This window comes from Acomys minous (genome assembly GCF_964271855.1).
Source record: "Acomys minous genome assembly, chromosome: 1".
NCBI lineage: Eukaryota > Metazoa > Chordata > Mammalia > Rodentia > Muridae > Acomys > Acomys minous.
Window position 1 is genome coordinate 4,330,239 of NC_140483.1, and position 21,154 is coordinate 4,351,392.

Here is a 21,154-nt window from a genome sequence, read left to right on the forward strand (position 1 = left end):
ACAGCCTGATTTTTCTGAGCAGAATCCAATTTCCTTTGCTTACAAGTAGTCACGTGCTTTTTGTTGGGGATGGCATCACAGGATTACTAGCAGATACAGTAAACTTAGATCATTTCCCGGTAAGTGTGCTCCTCGTGAGACTAAAGCAATGTGTCACTCTGCACTAGCCTCCTCCTGGTTCCAAGACCTTCCAGGAGATGGAGTGCTCCGGCAGCCAGATCATTGCCGAGGCACTCCCCAACACCAACTTGCATTGCCCGTAACACCACCTCTTCCATGATGGTATAAAGTAAGTCATCTTGAAATAGCCAACTGTCCCCTGGACACTCGTCCTGTAGGTTGGTCAAGCTCAAGGAAACAGGTGGGGGCAGCAAGAACCTCCAGGATCTCATTCTCATTTGGGGGCAGCAAGAAACCCCAAGACTCACTTTCCTTTAACAAAACAGGGAAATTTCCCTCAGAGCACATCCAATGGTGACTCTCCAGATTTGGACAACATGAAATAATGCAAGTTCTCCTGTGTAGAAATGGGACTCTCTTCCTTATAAGTAAATTGTGTTGAAATAAAGTTCAAGCACTAATTGTTTTCAATTTTAAAAAATTATATCTCCCCCCCCATGCTGTGCGTGCGCGTGCGTGCGTGCGTGCGTGCGTGTGTGCATGCGTGTGTGCGTGTGTGTATGTGTGTGTGTGTGCAGGTACACATGTGGACACTAGAGGATAGGAATTGCTTCTCTCCTTCCACCATGTGGGTCCCAGAGGGACTGAGGCTGTCAGGGACTGACCAACAAGGGACATTGGGGACAAATATCTTTCCCACTAAGCCATCTAACCAGCCATCAAGCAGCAATTTTAAGGAGAAAACAAATGTTTAAAGGTAGGAGTAAAGCTAGTGGTGAATGGAGGAGGGTGGAGAACTGGACTGTGTGTGCACATGGCCTTATCTCTTATGGCCTCCTTTCTGGTTCTGTTTCATCCATGATACATGGAGAAGCCCATCAGCACAGAGCAAACAAACTGTGGAGAGTTATTGCCAAATATTTTGTTATTCACTCAAAGGAGAACAAAAAGCCACAGAATTGGGAAGTTCCATGTTATAAATAAGGCAAGAATTCTTCCTAGTTTCCATCCCTGCTAAAGGAATGGAGACCTGGGAACTGTGGCTCATGTGAACAGTGCACCCTCTATCTTGTCCACACAGGGTACCTGATGAACAACAGAAACAAGCAGAGGCAGCCAGGTACAGATGCTGAAGTACCCAAGACTAACTTGGCTTTGCTTCTGGATGCTTGGCCTTTTCTTGTAACTTCCTCCTGAATTTATGGGCTAAAATTTCCAGAGAACTTACAAGAGTTGGCTTCTAAGTCAGAGCAAACAGTGTGATGTAGACTGTACAACTCTGACCAGCCTCTCACTGGATTGCTTTTGACTTCCAGATGGCAGCTGTGGGTGCACCCCTTACCCAGGCATGAAAAGGACAGGATCTGTTGCAACTCTTTGCCAAATGCCAAATCCCCATAGTTTCCAAGCCCATGGTCTTCCTGAAAATATGTATCTGTTAGCAAACTTCTAATCAGAGATGTGCAAATACGGCCTTAAACTCAAGGACTGGAACCCTTGGATGTCATAGGTGACAGTAGCTTCCCTCAGGCCTCTGCTGTCAACAGGCATGATCCCCAGATTTAGTAGACACCCTCTTTTGCTTCCTGCTATTTATCCTGAGGAAATGGCACCCCACTGTAGAACAACAGAAAGCCACTCATAACCATTCTTTCATCACCTTAGAAATGTCATTTCTCCCTGTGTCTTTTTTTCAAAAGCCTACTCTAAGCTGGGATATTCTCTCTCTCTCTCTCTCTCTCTCTCTCTCTCTCTCTCTCCTCTCTCTCTCTCTCTCCTCTCTCTCCCCCCTTCCTCTCCCCCCTCCCTCCCCTCCTTCCCTCGTTTGTGGCTCAGATCAGCCAGTGCTCCAGTGCCATGCCTGTCTGCCTGCATGCCACAATGCTCCACACCATGATGGTCACGAACTCACCCTCTGAAACTGCAAGTGAATCCCCAATTAAGTGTCTTCTTTTCTAAGTTACCTTGGTCATGGTGTCTCTTCAAAGTAATAGAACAGTAAGACAAAGACAAAACTTGGAAAAGATCTTAAGAGAATTCTTGGGGCTGGGTGTGGTGGTGCACACCTTTAATCTCAGCACTTGGGAGGCAGAGGTAGGCAGATCTTCATGAGTTCCAGGTCAGCCTGGCTTACAAATAGAGTCCAGGACAGCCACGGCTACACAGATAAACCCTGTCTTGAAAAATGAAGAGAGAGAGACAGAAAGGGACAGAGAGAGACAGACAGACAGACAGAGGCAGAGAGAGAGAGAGAGAAGCGGGGGGTGGGGGGGGGTGATGCCATATGTGGTGGCGCACACCTTTAATCCCAGCACTCAGGTGGCAGAGGCAGGTGGATCTCTGAGTTTGAGGCCAGCCTGGTCTACAAAGCATATTCCAGGATAGCCAGGGCTACACAGAGAAACCCTGTCTCAGGGAGAGAAGAGTGAAGTGCCTTGAAAGGAAGGAAGGAAGGAAGGAAGGAAGGAAGGAAGGAAGGAAGGGGAAAGATTAGGAAGGAGGGCAGACTTGGGGCTGGAGAAATTGGGTAAGAGCACTTGCTGTTCTTCCAGAGGACCAAATTCAGTTCCTCGGACCTATGTGGTGACTTGGAACCACCTGTAACTCCAGCTCAGGGGAGCTGGCACCCTCCGTGACCTGCACAGCACCTGGGCTCGTGAGCATACACTACTACCACCCTCCACACTGTAAAAAACAATTACAGTGTCTAATGTCAAGTGGGACTACGAAGTCAGGGTTTGGCTAGCTTCTTTACACTACTCGGAACAGAACTTGAGTCACATGCATCTCTGATCTCATTGTCTCATGACCATGATGACACCAGATTACAGGGATCTGGGAAGGCTGTTTGCATCCTCCTGATCACAGGGAAAAGGTCCTTCACATGAATGCTGCAGACTGTGAAAACTTATTTATTTCATTATTTTGGTTGGAAACTTTTTCCTAACCACTGGTGTGCTGGTGACATTCAAGGGTGGCTACCTCTGTGGGTTGATGACTACCTTTCAGGACACTCCTCTATGACTTCACTCTTTCCTAAACCCTCCACATCCAAGGCAGTTATGGGGAGGTTCCAGGGACCATCAGGAAGGCAGTCCTCATGTTTGTGTTGTCTTAATGTGTGTCCCACAGCTGAAGGGTCCCATTTCCCCACTCTGGCTCATGTAGGCCAACTTCAAACTCAACTTTGTGATGTCCTCCCTGTTCTCCCAGCTGCCAGTGCTCCAGGTAAGAGCTGTTCCAGGTGCTGCTAGAAGACCCTCATCTCGTGCCTCCCACTGTCCCATTTCTCCTGGGAGAGCCCAGCACATAAGTCACTGTCACTGTGAACCAGCTGAGTATTTCCGCCTCTGTGCTTTTGTTACATGGATGGTGTCTCCCACACTGCCAACCTCCACCTGCTCTAGGTCCACACCAATGCTCTAGGAGAGCACGGGCATCTGTTATTATTTACTGATTGGCACATGTGTGGAGGTGAGTCATCAGCTCTCCCTCCACCGTATGGATCATCAGCCATGGTAGCCAGCACCTTTAGTACCGAGTCATCTTTCCAGTCCCTGCTAGCATCTGCTGAGTAGCTATTGAGTACAGACTATACTATGGAAGTTACACGACAGATCTGACACTATGTGTGGTGTGACTACTCTAGCCATTTACTTAATGGTGTGTGTCTATGGAAACAGGCCTACACTCCTCTCTTTTCTGCCTGCTTATGTTAATTGCCTGGTGTACTCTTGCTGATGATACTGGTTCAGCTATTGACTTCATTCCTCAGAATCTCACCTTGGCTTGCAGTGATTCGAATACAGTTAACCTTCCAACTCTAACTTGCTCCATGGCCCTCTGTTGGGTCACCGTGCCCGCAGCCCAGCTCCTTTCATCCCCACAGCTCCTTCTGGGCGTCTCAAATACTCCTACTTCAGTTAACACGGCCATGCAGCGCCTCCCTGACTCTCATCCTTTGTCCAACTTGTCTGCAGAGTTCTACCTGCATATTCTCCATTTACATAGATAATCCACCCATTAAGTTAAATGTGTGATTCACAACTGTAACCTCAGCACTTGGGGGGCTGAGGCAGGAGTTCAAGGCCAGTGTGGGTCACACAGTAACCTAAGACCCTCAAAGACAAATGGACCCAAAAGAAGGGGCATGGGGATAAAGAAAGGGTAGAAGAGTAAGGGCTGACAAGACAGCTCAGGGGGGCAAACGCTCTTACAGCCAAGTCTGACTACCTGGGCTGATCTCTGGGTCCCATTCGGTGGAAGGAAGATCAGGAGAGAGGAAGGGAGGGGACAGGAACAGAGGCGAGAAGTGCGTGTCTCTTTTCCGTCGTGTACGAGCACTTTACCCATGGAGCCATTTGTCCAGCCCCTCACCCACACATTTTTCTTCTTCTTCGCCTGTTGTTTGCTCTCTGTCATGCAGACCTGGATCAGAGCCATGAGCAGTAACGATGACACACATAGCCTTACGCTATCCTTTCTTGAGCTTTCTCCTCCAAACAAATGAAGCTATTACTATTAAGTTTAGGCCTGCAATTCTATGTATGCTCGTTTCCACCACTACTCCACATCCTGTGGAAGGGCACCCAGAGCGAAGAAAAGTAGGTAACAGACCCGGACGGCCAGTGTCCTCCTGTGTACCTCAATTCCACCACAGCTCTCCCCAAACCTTTCCTTCCCTTTCCTCTACATTCCAATCATCTTTAGTCTACCCGCCTAGTAGTTTAAAAGACCCGGTCAGAATGTAAGTGGCCGCATATGGGAGACAACGCTCTGCTGTTATACTTGGGGTTCCTCTGGAGGAGTTCAGTGTCCTAGTTCCCAGGAAGTCTACAACACAACACACCCAAGGAGTGGTCATCACAGACGGTCAGCATGTATACAGTAAGTGAACACTGCCAGGAATAGTGGTCTACACGTTTTTCATGCACTCACATTTTTTCTTAAAAAAAAAAAAAAGGCGAAGTCTTTGAAGGGACTCTGGACAGCTGGAGCTTGGCAGGCCTTGCCCTGATCCCCTGCCTTGCTAAAGCCATTACATTGCATTCCTAAAGCTCCTGAGGTCCACTGCCGTATTTGGTCACTTCCTCCTCCTGAAGCTGACTGCCAAGACCCAGCTATCAAAGCACTGAAGCCCATCAGTCAAAAGCCCCCTTGCCTCACCTAATTTACATGCCCGATTAATATAAAGACCCACTGTAACATGGCTTCCCCTTTCCCTTTATAATCCGCCATTTTCTACGTGCCACGCCAGCCTCCTCTCTAACCAGAGGCAGTCCTTACCCCACTCCAGAACAAAGACTCCTCCTCCTCTCCCTTGTGCCCTTCCCTTCTCCCTCACCCTCCGTCTCCTGCCTTTGTTTCTCATTCCTGCCCTCTGTCCCTCTGGGGCAAACACATCTCCTTGTGCTGAGAACTTGGTCTTGGGGGTCCTGAGCCCATCCTTCTCCTTTCAGTCTTTAAGTACAGGATGGGGTTTTCTTCTTTTCCCTTTGTTTTCTTCAAAGTTTTAAGATAGAACTATAAATGAAGGAATACAGATGTTAGCAGAGGCCAGACGTAGTGGCACGCATCTTCACTCTCAGCACTCAGAAGGCAGAGGCAGGGGAGTCTCTGTGAGCTCAAGTCCAGCCTAATCTACATAGTGAGTTTCAGGGCAGCCTGTGTGTGTGTGTGTGTGTGTGTGTGTGTGTGTACATGTACACATTAATATATGAATGAGAGAAGTAGTTTCCTGATGGGTAATCAGGATAATTTCTTCTCTGCTTTAAAGTAGTCACATGACACTCTGCTGCCCTGGAACTCACTACATAGCCCAGGCTTCCAAGCGCAGAGATTACAGCCATCTGCTGTCAGGCTGGTTTGCTGAATCATTCTGTGGCTTTCTTATTGCACTGACTCAAATTCCCCAGTTAATATTTTAAATAATGGAGAATGGGACTTTTCCTATTAGTAATTACCATGTGAAGCAACTAGCTTAAAACAGGCACTTTTTTGGTTGTTTATTCTTCATAACATCTAATCTTTCTTTTTTATATTAAAATTTTATTTATACTCTTATTGGGTTTTGCTCTCAAGGTGAACTACAAAACTTAAGTGAAGTGGGCATTTGGCAGCTATTCAGTGACAGGATCAATTACAGAGTGAAAAGCCAGATGACTTAAATCATGAGTCATTTAGCCAACATTTATTGTTACCAAAAGAACTAGTGAACATATATTAGCCTTTGTGCCATTTAGACATGAATTCTGTGGGAAAAGGTGACAAACGCTGAAACAACAGCACTTACTGCTATTACATGCCAATCGTAGCTACACCACATCTGGGCTGCAAGAAGCACAGGAAAAGGTTGCTGTTGTCACTGAGCTTTCATTGTAGACAACAAACTGAGTAGACTAACTGGTGAGTCAGCAGGTACTCAGGCCTGCTTTAAAGATGGGAAAATGAGGCGATACATTAGAGAGGAGCTGATAGACTATCTCAGACAAACGATTATAAAAAGTTTTTCTGAGGAATATTTGAGCAGAGACCTAAGTGACAAAAAGAAGTCACTGGTATAGAGATGGTAAAGAGACCATTCAGGCTGAGCAAACAGCAAATGCAAAGACTACAAGGTGAGAATGACCCTGCACTTTGCAAGAACAGGGAGGGCCAAGTGGTAGTGAGTGGGACAAGAACAAGGCGAGAGGCTGGAGTGGTAGGAAGTGAAGAAACTGGGTAGTATGCTTCTGAAAATAGCATCTATAGGTGAGGATAGACTCATAAATATACTCTTATTGATGAGGATTATAGATGATAATACACATGATAAATTGGAATACATTTATAAGATTCACAATCAGCATAAATAAAGGAGGAAACATTGGGAGGAGGGTTAAGCAGAGATGGATGTTTAACAGTTTCCTCCAAGATTGAAATATTCTATCCCATAGGGAAGCTCACTGAACAGGAAGGTAAACAAATCAAGATAGCTTCAGGAAGTCCCTGAAACTGACCAGATTCACTAGGCCCCTCCCTGTCAGAATCAGCAATAAACACAGCTGAGAATCACTCTCAGACAGCCAAGCTACAAAGAAGACTATGAGAGCAGACGAGCTGCATAGACAAGCAGAAACCAGCTGAGCTGCTTGGAAGAGATCTAGACTAACACATGGAAAGGACACTACCACCTGCTGAGCTGCCCGCAGTGCGCTCCAGATTACCAGCTTTTGTGAGCTGCCACCTTAGTGATGCAACTGTCTTTGAGTCATTTCTGCTCCTGTAAGTAACCCCTCTCCCATGTAGGTAACCCAAATAAAACTCACTGGTTGCCTAAGTTGGACTTGATCTGTTGTGAGGGTCCCTATTTAAGGGTTGCATCTCCCCAGGAAGTCTTGTCATACAATAATTAGGGGATGAGGAGAGAAAAAGGGTGAGGAAGCATCAAGCAAAACTTACTTACTAAAAAGCCAAAAGGAAACCAATACTTTGTAGGCTAATGAAAATTTTAATTAGAAAGGTTTGAATTAAACTTTGGTGTAGGTCCCAGAAACCATAGGCTATTAAATTAAAATCCTTGTGAAAGGGGTAGCCCCTCCCTATGAGTTAGTCAGTGAGGCTGCTGAGGCTCTTCAAACAATACAGGTGACTATCACTGCTCTCATGAACTAGATGGTAGGTAGGACTCTGTTGGCCAAGATCCCACACTCCTTGGTTGCAGGATAGAAAGGTCAATATGGAACTAACCTATAAGCTTTCTCCCTGCTTTCTGTAGCCCCCTCCCCCCCCACACACCCCGCCATAATCTGGTTGCCGTCCTTATTCTAAGAATCTCCTGTGTCAATGTTGTGTAAACAATTGTCTCCTATTGTCCCCTGATAGACCAATAAAGCAGCCCATCACTGTGCAGGGGAGAGAGTAGGGATGGATTTCCTGCCAGCCAAAGGAGTGGTTAAAAGAGGAAGTAGGGGATTCAGCCACTGGCAGATGTCCAGGAAGAACAAGGAGAGAGAGAGCTCAGCAAGGAAAGTTACAAAGTGCAAGTACCTCTGGAATGTACGCTGGGAAGAAGCCAAATTAGCTTAGAGGGTTAAGAATAGAATAATAATTGCTCAGTTATTGTGTTGTGAAGCTTATTATCAAACAAATATAATAGAGTCTCAGTTGTTTGTGTGATAGCCTTGTTTAGAGAAAAACAGAGAAACAAGCATAGTTGTATAAAAATTATCTTAACATAAGCCCTGTGTTAACAGTTGACACTACTAACATGATAGGCATGCTTTGCTCACTAATACAACAGTAGCATGACTGTTAACAGAGACAACCAACTGTTTCCTGATTGGATTTCAAGCTTGTTCCACAGTAGGGAATTTATGCCTGGCACTGTAAACCTTGTCAAAAGTTTGTGGGTAGAGAGTTAGGTCCTAGTGGGGAAGATAATATTCTTTTGTTTTGTTTTGTTCTGTTCTGTTTTTTCAAGAAAGGGTTTCTCTGTGTAGCCTTGACTATCCTGGACTCAATTTGTAGACCAGGCTGGCCTCGAACTCACAGCGATCCGCCTGCCTCTGCCTCCCAAGTGCTGGGATTAAAGGCGTGAGCCACCACCGCCCAGCTGGGAAGATACTATCCTATACTTTTTTTTTTTTTTTGATACATTGGGCCCATCAAACTATCTTCTACGTATTTATGTTTATGCCTATAGATTAGTGTTGCTCTCAGCTTTGGTCAAACATCTTTTTGTATTAGGCAGCAGTTACAACAGAGATTTATAACCAGTTAAAGTACTGAGAATAACTGCCTTACCCTAAAGGACAAATCAATATCACCATCTCCAAAGCTCAGAGAGCATCACATAAAAGAGGTTCTGAAAGAATGTAAAAACCAGAGAAAGGGAAGAATAGGATGGAAGCTTTCTTTCGGTCATTAACTCAAGAGTAGCTACGGTTACTTGCATCAGCATTGGGCCTATCAACACTGCATCATGGATAGGAGAGGGGCTTACAAGGCCCCACCCTCCTCTGAACCCTGAGGAACTAATGACAGTTAATGGTTGCTGAGGGAGAAGGAGGCAATTTCTTCAGCAGTACAGCTACTGGTGGGTTTCCAATGTGCTAGTAAACACTTCTCACTCATGCTAGTTGGAAAGAAGGGGAGAAGAAGAAGAGATAAGAGAAAGTAATGCGGGGATATTATCACAAGCACTGTATACAGGCGTTAAACTGTCAAAATAAATAAAACTGTAAAAGAAAATTATACACACTTACAAAATTAACTCAATTATCTTAAATAGATATAAAGCTTAAATGAGGCAAATATGCTCCTTTTTCATTCTATCCCATAGAAAATTCTCACTTACTAGAACCTATTTAAATGTTAAAATTGCTTTTTAGGGAGCTAAGTTTTCTTAGGAAAAGTTGTGAAGTCATGATCTTTCTGGCAGTTCAGATGACTATTACCATGCCAACCAATTGGTGCTTTCCAAGGCTAAGGAATTGCATCATCACGCCAGTTGCAATCTGTGGTAAGCCAAACAAAGCCACATGACTTAGCTCCCGACTTTGTACTCTTGTTTGGAGGGAAGAGCCAGCCAGCGAAGCACTTTCAGTCCCTCTAAAGTTACCCCAAAATAACGTATGTATCAAGTGAGTTTGGGTGACTCAGGATGGTCACTCTCTATGTGTCTTTAGACTGTGGACTATTTTTGGTTTCCAGAACTAGTTGGTGGTTGTGGTCTCAGCCAGACTCAGCAAATTGGTCAAAGCAGTGCTTTGTCATAACACAGAAGCTTGTGACAAAACCTCTGAAGCTTTTCTGTGTGAAAGGGCATCGAATTCCTCTGTGGTCAGGCCCTGTTACAAAGACCTGCCGAAGCCTGGCTGGTCTGTCACACTGGTGTTCCAAGTTCTCACAGTGATTGTGGTTTTGGAACAATCACCAGTGAAGTCTTTGGTGTTGAGCTGGCTTTCATGGCAAGCTCCTTCCCACAAAGATCACCAGCACTGCCTCTGCTCAGGCAAGCAAAGCTCTCGGCACAGAGGGAACTGGGGCCAATAGGCCACCTGCTCATCTCTGTACCCTACATACCTCCACCTTGGACTCTTCAGGAGTTCAGGGCTGTCCCAAAGATTCAGTTCACAGGGTTCAGTCAGTCCATGCTCACTGATCTCTGACAATATGAAAAATTTAGTGCACACATGTGGGACTGTTTAGAGGTATGTTTGTCACTTCTTGTGGATGACTTTATTCTGATACTTTAGTGCTTCCTAGCAGGGTTTTAGTGTCAGCATGTTCTTGCTTTTAGTAGGAACTAGTTGGGAAGAGGGAGAAGGAGGTTGGGTAGGAGGAGGAGGAGACGAGAGAGGGTAATGAGGGAAATACTGGCAAAATGTATTACATACATGTATCAAATTTTCATCAATAAGGGTGTGTGTGCATGTGTGTAGTGTGTGCTCATGTGTGTGCCAGTACCGTTGCCCACATGTAGAGCCACAGAAGCACATTGGATGTCTACAAAGTGAGTCCAGGACAGTCAAGGCTACACAGAGAAACCCTGTCTTGAAAAACCAAAGAAAAGGAAAGAAACAGGACCTCTTACTGACCCTGGAGCTGGGCTGGGGTCAGATGCTCTAGCGATCCTGTATCTGCACCCCCAACAGTGAGGTTGTTACGGACATAGCCTAGCCACGTCCACCCCGTTTTTGCATAGATTCAGTTCCTCATGCTTGCATGGCGTAGCACTCATAGTCATCAGCTCACTCTCCAGCCCAGCACTTTTCCTTTCTGACATGTCTTTACTTGGGCACAGTTCAAGGGTGGCATTTCAAGGCTGATCCATGTAACTTTTTACAGTTTTACTGAGCTGAGAACCATACTCTGGAATACACACACATCACCACCACCACCCACCCCCTACCTAAAAACTAATGATTACTCCTAATATCGCTATCAGAAGACTAGAGCAAGTAAACCACACAAGCCAGGTGTGACATCACTGCCTGTAATCTCTGCACACGCAAGGTGGGGGCATGAGGGTAGAGAACTGGAAGATAGTCTAGGCTACAGAATGAGACCTGATCTCAAAACAAAACTGGAGTCGGGGAATACCCTCCAACAATAAAGAATACAGCGTTTCATAATACACATTTTTCCTTTTTTTTTTTTTTTCTCTCTGTGTAGACTTGACTATCCTGGACTCACTTTAGAGACCACGCTGGTCTCAAATTCACAGTGATCTGCCTGTACCACTACGCTCGGCAATATAATTTTTTCAAATATCAACTTGTGAATAACTTGTAGGAATATTTTTAAGTACTAAATGTTTTACAAGCATAATGGTGTTTCCTTAAAAAAAAAAATGATACCAAAGGGCAAATGTAGTTTTTTTTTTCTGTTTTGTTTTCTGTTGTTGTTTTCTTTAAATGGGGTTCCTCTGTGTAGCACTGGCTGTCCTGGAGCTATGTAGACCAGGCTGGTCTCAAACCCAGACATCCCCTTGCTTTTGCAGTGGAGCTAAAGACTGGCTTGAATCACTGATCCTCCTACCTCTACCTTGCAAGTGCTGGGACCACAGCTGTGCACCCTCATGCCTAGCTTATGTGGTCCTGGTGCTAGGAATTTAACCCTGGACTTCACACTTGCTAGACAAGCACTCTACCAACTGAGGCCCATCTCCAGCTCTTAATTTCTATAATTAAGTCAATGTTTAGTAATGCTTCATGATACAGATTACAAATAAGAATCTGATATAACTCAGTCCCTTATTCAAGGTATCAATGAAAAAGACTAGAAACAAGTGGAGGGTAGTTACTTGTGTCTTAAAAAGATAAGTAAATAACTATGACTACCATACTATGTCTTTTTCTCACCCTCCCTTTTTTAATGTAGCCTAAGCTGGTCTCCAACTTCCTATGTAGTTGAGAATGACCTTGAACTCCTGATCTTCCTGCTCCCACCTCCCAAGTGGTGGGATCACAGATGTACATCACTAGGTTATTTTCATTCTGCTTTATGAACAGTGTCCTTTATAACAACCTTTTACAGAGGCAAAATTACAGGGTATGTGTGTGTGTGTGTGTGTGTGTGTGTGTGTGTGGCCAGCAAGCGCCTGAGAGCTTTGTCTCAACACTGTAGCTACAAGTACCCACTGCCACACCCAGCAATCACATGGATTTTGGGGGTCCTGAACTCAGGTCCTCATGCTTGCATAGCAATCCCTTTATCTACTGAGTCACCCTCCCCCCAACCCAACAAAATTACTTTCAATTTACATTTCACAAAATTAGGGTTTTGTAAGGTAATTCCTCATAGTAATAAATGCCAAGCTGGGAGGTCCCTGGGACACAGACCGAGCAGCGTGATTCCCTCTCAATCTAAGTTCACTGGGCTAGTAAATGTGCTTTTCTGCCTTTTCCTACTTAGTAAGGCAATGTTTTCCTATCTGTTCCTCTGGTTCATTATATAAAGAAATTTTAATGTCTCCATCTTCTGTCATTTTACTGTCATTTCCTGATTCGGGTTTTCTGTGGTTGTCACTCTTTGGCTCTGCTCTGCTTCCTTCCTCTTGCTGGCTCTGACTTAGGTTCCAGCTTTCGTATGTTTTCTTGTATTTTTTGGTTGTGAGCCTAGCCTTTAACAGCTGAGCCATCTCTCCAGCCTATTGGCATGTTTTCTTATTTTGGTTCCATATATAGTCCATGTGTGTGGATGCACATGAAAGTTGAAAGGCAAGTTTTAGGAAATGGTTCTCTTGCCACAGTAGATTCTGAGAATTGAACTGATCAGTCATCATGCTTATATGGCAAGCACTTTTACTCAGAGCCATTGCAGTCTCTCCCCACCCCTATTAACACACATGTGTACACGTACACACACACACACACACACACACACACACACACACACACACACACACACACTTCCTTCATGTAGCCCAGTCTACTCTCAAACTGGATATGTAGCTGAGGATGACCTTGAACTCCGATCCCTCTGCCTTTACCACCAAAGTGCAGAAAATGCACGTAAGAGACACTGTATCTGGCTAGGAGTTTTCTGTTCCCATCTGTCACTAAATGCTACCTAGTTGTCCCAAATTTCCAAACATAAATAGCTGAAGTGTTTTCTTCTAGATTTCAAAAGGAATTTTCTGAGCTGGCTTATAATTCCAACACTCTAGACTGTTAGGCAAAAGGATCACTAGTTAAAGAGGCCAGCCTGGACTACCTAGGAAGACCTGCTCAAAAAAAAAAAGTTGTTTTCCAACATAAACTATAATGTATTTTGTACTTTTTATTGAAAAGGTTTATAATGTGCCTACAACTGTTATAAAGAAAGGTATGGTGGCACATGCCTGCAATCCCAGCACTCAGAGGGAGAGGCAGGGGGATCTCTGTGAGTTTGAGGTCAGCCTGGTCTACAAAGTGAGTCCAGGACAGCCAAGGCTGCACAGAGAAACCTTGTCTTGAAAAACCAAAAGGAATTTTAAAAAATAACAAAGGTTAATGACAGACGATTAAGATGTTATCTTGCAGAGTTGTTCTCCACTGATTATCTTTCACAGACTGTAATGCTTGAGAACACAGAATGAAGCTTCTAAGTAGAAACACTCAAGATTTTTTAAAAAAGAAATATAGAAACAGATTTTATTAGGCCATTATTTTACTTAATATGCTTTTGATTTTTGTTGTTACAGATCCTCCTGCCTCTGCCTACCAAGTGCTGTGCGTTTGAATCCTGTTATCAGGACCCACATTCTGTATGGTTCAATGATCTGGCCATCAGAACATAGCACAGAGGAATACTGCACTGAGCAACTAGGCAGAGACCTGGTGTTAGTAGTAACTAGCCACATGACCACCAGCAAGCTATCAGTCTTCTGTCTCCTTACTAATACAGGGAATGGAAGGATAGGTGCCCGCTAAACCTCTTGAATTCCTCACGGGTTTGATGGAAACTACTTTTAGCTGCAAAGTATAACATAAACCCATTCTTTGTAGTAGGTCTACTTCATAATTTGTGGAGTTATGGGAACGGATGATCATACTCTGTCCATGCATGTAAGTTACACAAGCTAACAAACCTAAAGCATGTGCTGTACCACTTCCTTGGCAAGCACTCATACAACACTCAGGCTGAGAAACAGGTGAAAGATGGTTTTCCCATGTGCAGTAAGACAGCATAACCTCCTTATCTCTGGCCACATCTGGGTATTATGCTGGAGAGACAATGTAGATGATACACACATGTATAATAATAAATGCCCCATGACTGACTTCAAATGAAGTCACCACATTACCAAGGTTTTCACATAATTTATGTCCTACAATCTCAATTAAAAATGAAATGTAACTGTATTTTAAGTAGTTTTCTCATAGTCAAAATAAGTTGAAAAAATAACATGTATAACCAATATAAAGTTTTGAAATAAAGTTTTTATTAAAAGCTGAAGCATTACATTTTAACAAAAATAATACTGTTTCCCAGTTCTAACACTCAATGTTCATCTTGACACATAGACTCAAAATCACTCTGAGCACTTTGTGGTTTTGCCTATACATACAAAATAAAAAGTAGTATGACCTACTTAATATTGCATTACATACCTCCATTTTCACATGCAACTACTGAGAATATCATGCAGATACAGACACTCTGGGCACAGAACAGCAGGAAAATTTTGTAACTCTTTGTACAAGAATCTATTGCATTTACAGTATCTGAGAGCGACAGGCTGTCCTCTAAGGACTTCTTCCACTCAGCCCTGTCAATACCCAGTATGTCTAGCTTTAGTGTTGGTCACAGCACAACTCCCACAACTTCCTAGTGAGATGTGATAAAACGCCATCCTGACATCTAGATCAGTCAGCCACTGGAACAGTGACTCAGCATCAGGAGCCACATGTTTATAGAGTACAAGTACTACATGCAAGTTCAGCTTCCCTGTGTTTGAGGGCATTCTCAGATGAAAACATATACGCCAAGGCACACATGAAAGCATCTTAGGATCTGGATCATTAAATTTTTTTAAAATTTTATTTTAAGTTAAATTAAATTAAAATTTATTTTAAATTAAAAATATTGCACATGTGATTCTTGGCTTCACTCCAAGAGCTTTGAAACAATTCAGACTCTCCCTTCTTGTTCCTATAAAAAACATTGTTTGTTTGGATTTGGACTATGTCTTTTTCTATACTTTAATACTTTTCTCACGTATGAAGAAAATAAGTAGTACTAAAGATACTGATTTTTCTTAAGTCTTCCAAGCCTCCTCATGTCCTGCTGAAGAGGATTTACCCTGTTTGTTTGATTGGCTAGTTTTAAGTGAGAATATTTTAACTCCTTGTCCCAAATAACATGAAACTATCACTAATACTTCTCGTAGTTTCCAAAGTTTCCTAGGCATACTCAAGAATTTTTTTTAACATTAATGGTGACACGCCATACATGCTCATCTGTTTATTATTTTTAAAAAATAATAATCTGACCTGGAAGCCAATGGCGTGTGGAGCATCATATCTAAATGTTATTGTGACTACTATAATATGTATTTTACCTATGATTCTCCATTTGTGAGAAAGACACACTACAGTGGTAGGAAACACACGGACCGTGCATGATGCCTGCACCCCACATGGGAGGTCCTCCCATGATGCCTTGCCTCCCATTGAGACCTCCTGCTTGCCCTATGATGCACAACTCGGCCAGGCAGACAGGAGCAGAAGGGCTCTGTATCAGTTGTGTGTTTCCTGTTCTGTTTCCCCATGAGATCATGATGCTAAGCCTGAGTGTTTTCTAACTACACAATGTGGAAGATTTCCCCCTTCCTAGTAGAAGGAATAGTTTTGGAGGGAAGAAGTGGGGCTTTAAAATGTACAGTTTTCATTTGTATTGAGAAATGTGAAAATAAGTTTGTAACAACAGCCAAGCATAGTGGCACATGCCTTTGATCCCAGCACTCGGGAGGCAGAGGCAGTCGGGTCTCTGTGAGTTCGAGGTCTCCTTGGTCTACAAAGGGAGTCCAGGACAGCCAGCGCTATTTCATAGAGAAACCCTGTCTCTAAAAACAAACAAAAAAATTTTTGTTGTTAATCTATTTTTCCAAGAGTGGTGGCACATGCCTTTAATCCCAGCACTTGGGAGGCTGACAGGCAAGTCTCTGTAAGTTGAGGCCAGCCTGGCCTACACAGCAAGTTACAGACTATCCACTATACATAGTGAGGCCTAAGTTGGAGACCAGCTTGGGCTACATTTTAAAAAAACAAAAACAAAAAAAGGCCCCAGGGAAGAAAAAGACATAGTGTGGCGGTCACTATTATTTCACAGCAAAGGAGGTCAGAAAAGGCTTATGGCTTAAACTACAGAAACAGACAAATGTGGGCAAGAGTTTGGCACACCAGCTAGGTGGCTCACCACTACCTGCCAGGCCTGAGAGAACCAGGTCCATGTTGTCCCTTCAGCACCACAGTTACCCCCATCCTATCCCCCAGCCCTCCATAAAAATAATAATCTAAAAACAGCAAATGGCCAATTTTCTGTGACAAGAACCCAACTACTAATAAACAAATTGCAGTTATGCTCTGGAGAGATGAACAAGGTTCTACTTTTTTCATCTAATGTACACCTAGGTCCTCACACACACTAAGCCATATTTCCCCCTTTAAATTTTATTTTGAGACAAGGTCTCATAGATTTGCCTAACCTGGCCTTGATGGTTTTTTTACCCCTCTCCTGCCTTAACCTCCTGAGTACCTAGGATTGTAGGCCTGCACCACCAGGCCCAGCAATGAGCAAACATGGATGCTTACGCTGGCAATTTTTTTCACCACTCTAACCAGAGTCAACCTAAATTTAATCCTGGAGCTTTTGCTCTCTACTGGAACCTGAGAACATTATAAAACTTTGGTTGACAACAACAAAAACCCAACAAACATCTGCTTAAGAGAATGGCATGTTAAGGTTCTTATACATTCAACAGACAGACAGACAGACACAAAGGGGAATCAGCTCAGTTTGAGAATATGATTCATCATCATTCATAGCTTATCATGAAATTAAAACTTCCTAAATAGGGCTGAGCATGAATTCATTCATTTATTTACTTGCTTATTTATTTATTGTAAGGCTATTTCTTTACTATATAGCTCTGGCTGGCCTGGAACTCACGAGACCTGCCTCTGCCTCCCTCGTGCTGGGAGTAAAGTAGTGCACCACTACACATTCTTTTAATGATTGATCACATGCATTTAATCCCAGCACTTGTGAGGTACAGGCAGGTCTGAGTTTTGAGGCCAGCCTGGTCCACTTGGTGAGTTCCAGGACTCCTAGGGCTACATAACAGTAGGTTCCTATCTCAAAAAATAATAATTACTTGGTACAGTGGCTCACGCCTATAATCTCAGCACTCCGAGAAGCAGAGGCTCAGGCAGATCTCTTGAGTTCAAGGCCAGCCTGATCTACAAAGTGAGTCCAGGACAGCCAAGGCTACACACAGAAACTCTGTCTAGAAAAAACAAATAATAATAATTAAAATCCCCTACCAAACCTTCCAAAAATAGACATTTTATATTAGAAATAAAAAATGAGGCCCAAGAACGCCAGACCAGGTAGGCATGGAATCAGGAAGATGATGTAGGAGGATAAAGGAGGACAGCAAGATGGTACAGCAGGGAAAGACTCTTTACATCAAGTTGACCTCTGACCCCCACACACAACCAAAGCACACAACCTGTTCCTGTGTGCAGGCAAAGCGAAAGCTGGGCCAGGAGGCACAACATTATAATCATTGTGAAGGCTAAAGCAGGAAGATCACAATTTCAAGGCTAGCCTGTATAACTTAAAGATTACCTCAAAAATAAAACTGAAATAAATTAAGCAATAAAAAGGAAATTCAAGGCACAATTTGGTGTAGAATACACTGAGGACCTTGGTTTAATCTTCAATAGCATACACAAGAAAATAGGTCAAGAGCAGTGGTTCTCAACTGGAGGGCCGGGACCCCTTTGGGAGTTGAATGAAGTTTCACAGGGGTTGCATGTCAGATCTTTGTATCAGATATTTACATAATGAATCATAACAGCAGAAAAGTTATGAAGTAGCAACAAAAACTTAATGGTTGGGGGTTACAATATGAAATGTATTAAAGGGTCACAGCATTAGGAAGGTTGAGAACCACTGGTCAAGAGACAACTGTTGCTATACAGATACACCAAAAAAATACCAATATTGGATTTTAATCTTCAGGTCTTTTCAACTGGTTAAAGGTGGGTAATTACAGGGAATAATGCTCTAAAATGCTTTTGGATATCCATGCTTGCATCTGAACATGTTCCAACTCACAAAGGTTGTGTTTATTTTTGGAAAGCAAATGAAAAAAAAAATACACCAGATTCTCTCATTCTTGTCATAATCTCCAAGACAAACCTTCCGTTTTTAAAAGGGGGGGAGGTGCTTAGAAAAAAGAAACACTCAGCCATTAGAAAATACTCCATATTGCAGTCTACCATTCCCTCTTTATCTTTAACACTTAAGTTCCCCAATACCAAAAAGGCCAAAGGCTGCCATTTATAGCTTACTCAGAGACAATCATGTGAAATCCGAGGATCCCTCACTAACGGAAAGCAGGTCACTGTGACATGGCAAACAACTGTGCACGTCAAAAGTGCAGTCACTTTCCGCCGACAGGGCAGTTTTTTCCCCCTGGACCTTCTCTCCAACGCAGGGCCTGGTGTCAATGTAACAAGGTGCCTGGCATTCACTTCTTCAACACTAAACGTTTATCCGGTTCCTGGAAGGTCACCGTGGTACCTCAGGCCTTGGCCCCACGCACTATGGCAAATCACCAACACCAGCCCACTCTGGTCATCCTCAAGTAAGACAGGAGAGGGGGTGGGGGCCCGTGCACGCTGTCTTCAAAATGGAGCTAACATAAGGTAGGTAGGTGTTACGTCTTCCCTCAGTCTCACCACACATCCCTGACCTGAACACTCTGGATGACAGAGGCCCAGGCGTGTCCTCCCGCTCTCCTCACAGACTTGCAGGGAAGATGCTGAGACCCGCAGCCCTTGGCAAGATGGAAGCTGGGCTAGGGTCTCCTCAGCTGTTCTCAGGGTCAGCCTCAAAACCACGTTCCTCTCACTCACTGAGGTCTTCACAAATTTTTCCTTATGACTCAACACTACCTAAACTTGGATTCTGGTCAGTTTCACCTACCAGAGAGCTTTCTAGAACTTGCCTCCGTTGAAAAAGGCGTGGCCCACAGCTCTGACTGGCACGACTCGCGACCTGCCGTGCAGAGCTGGCTGCCCACGGGCTCGCGCCTCAAGTACCCGGGGCTCCGGACCCCACCGGTGAACCGCCTCGCCTCGGGGAACCTGGCGACCCTGATCCGGAGGGGACCCGCGCCCGAGCTGTGGAGACCCCGTGCAGTCACTTCACGGGGCCCCGGAGACCCGCTCTCCAAGAGGACCCACGGCCGGGCTTGCCGCCTCTCCTCACGCGACCCCATCCTCGTCGCGAGGGAACTCCTACCCAAACCCATCACGACCCCGGCCTCCTCTCACGTGACTCCCGCCACGCAGTCCCGAGGGACCCCCACATGAGCATGGCCCCCTCACCTCACGTGACCCTGTCCCGTGGGGTCCCCACCCGGGCCTGTAGCGACCCCGCCGCCTCACCTCACACGACCCAGAATGACACCTCAGAGCTAAAATTAGAAACGACGAGCTGCGCGCTCACGTGCGCGCGGCCGGGCGGGGCGGGGCGGAGGCCCGACTAAGTGAGTCACTGGCCACGCCCCCTCTCGGAGACGCGATGACGTCGAGCGCGCCCCCGAAGGGTTACGTAAGCGCGCTGCCGAGAAGCCGCGGTAGAAAGTTCGAGTTTCGCTCTCTTAAAGGGGCCGCAGCTCACGTTGTACCCGTGAGGCAAGGGCCCACAGCTTTGTGCCGAGGGCGCAGGCGCGGCCCAGGCTCCCCCCACCCACCCACCCACCCACCCACGCAGGCGGCTGCTGGGGGGCGAGCTGCGCCTCGTGGTCTACACTGGTCAAGCTCCCATTAGCCTTGACCCGAAACCACTTACCTTCTCTGGGTATTAAGATCGAGCACTTATCCAAACTTTTGTCTTGTGCAGAGGTAGCCTACGGAAGCTTCTAGAGGGAGGACTGTTGGGATTCGGGCCCACTCTGCCTACCTGCCACTGGGCGTGGCCCTGCATAGCATATAAAAGGACAGACTCCCTTCGCCCCTCCCTCTCTCCCTCTCACCTCTTACCTCTCTCTTTCTTATTTCTCTGCCTCTGTCTCTCTCTCTGGAGTATCCCTCCCCCCTTTCCTTCTCTCCCCATGTTCATATAATAAACCTCATATAATATAATATCTGTTGCCTGGTTTCTTATTTTTTAATTATTAAAAAAGACCCTTGCAAAAAAACTTTTTTAAAGACCCCTGCTTATACTTGACAGTTAAGCACTGAGTAACTCACAGGGACTGGATTTCCCGAAATCCACTGTCTGCCAGAATCTTCTCAGGCACTTCATTTACTCCCTATACCACCTCTCAGGTGATGTCGGTGCCACGCTGTTGGAGAAGGCCGCCTGGAACAGGGAGTATGTTCCCAGGTCACTCAGGTCACTCAGGGGGACCGTTAGTACCGAGCTGGCTCCAGAAACCAATTTTTTTGTTTGTTTGTTTGTTTTTGTTGTTTGTTTGGTTTTTGTTTTTTGTTTTTGAGCTAAAGCTTGGCTGGGCCTGCCCTGTGGAGTCTACCCTTGCGTTTTCTGAACTGGAAAGGCTGGCACGAGGGCCAGAACTGCCCGAGGCAGAGCCACAAGGGGCGGTGACAGGTGTTCTCTTTGGCTGTTGGCCTTCCCTAAATGCCACAAACCTGTCTTCCGGCTCTACGTACAAGGCATAAGGGAACTCCTCTTTGCCTAGCAAAATTCCACTGTAGGGGCCAGAAAGACGGCTCAGCAGGTAAAGGTGCTGAGGAGCCAAGGAAAGTGCGTGGCCATTTAGAAGCCTGCCATTGCTGCCCTGGGGCTCCGTGCCGGTGTGCCCCTA

General features: G+C 45.0%; 1 long non-coding RNA gene across 1 annotated transcript in view; it reads right to left on the minus strand.

Annotated features, from left to right (window-relative positions):
* LOC311605146 overlaps window positions 1–20,451 on the minus strand; it is a 69,530-nt gene extending 49,079 nt beyond the window's left edge. The window contains exon 1 of the long non-coding RNA XR_014781821.1: window positions 20,176–20,451. This is a non-coding gene — a long non-coding RNA (uncharacterized lncRNA). The remainder of the gene's footprint in view (window positions 1–20,175) is intronic.
* Between the last annotated feature and the right edge of the window lie 703 nt (window positions 20,452–21,154).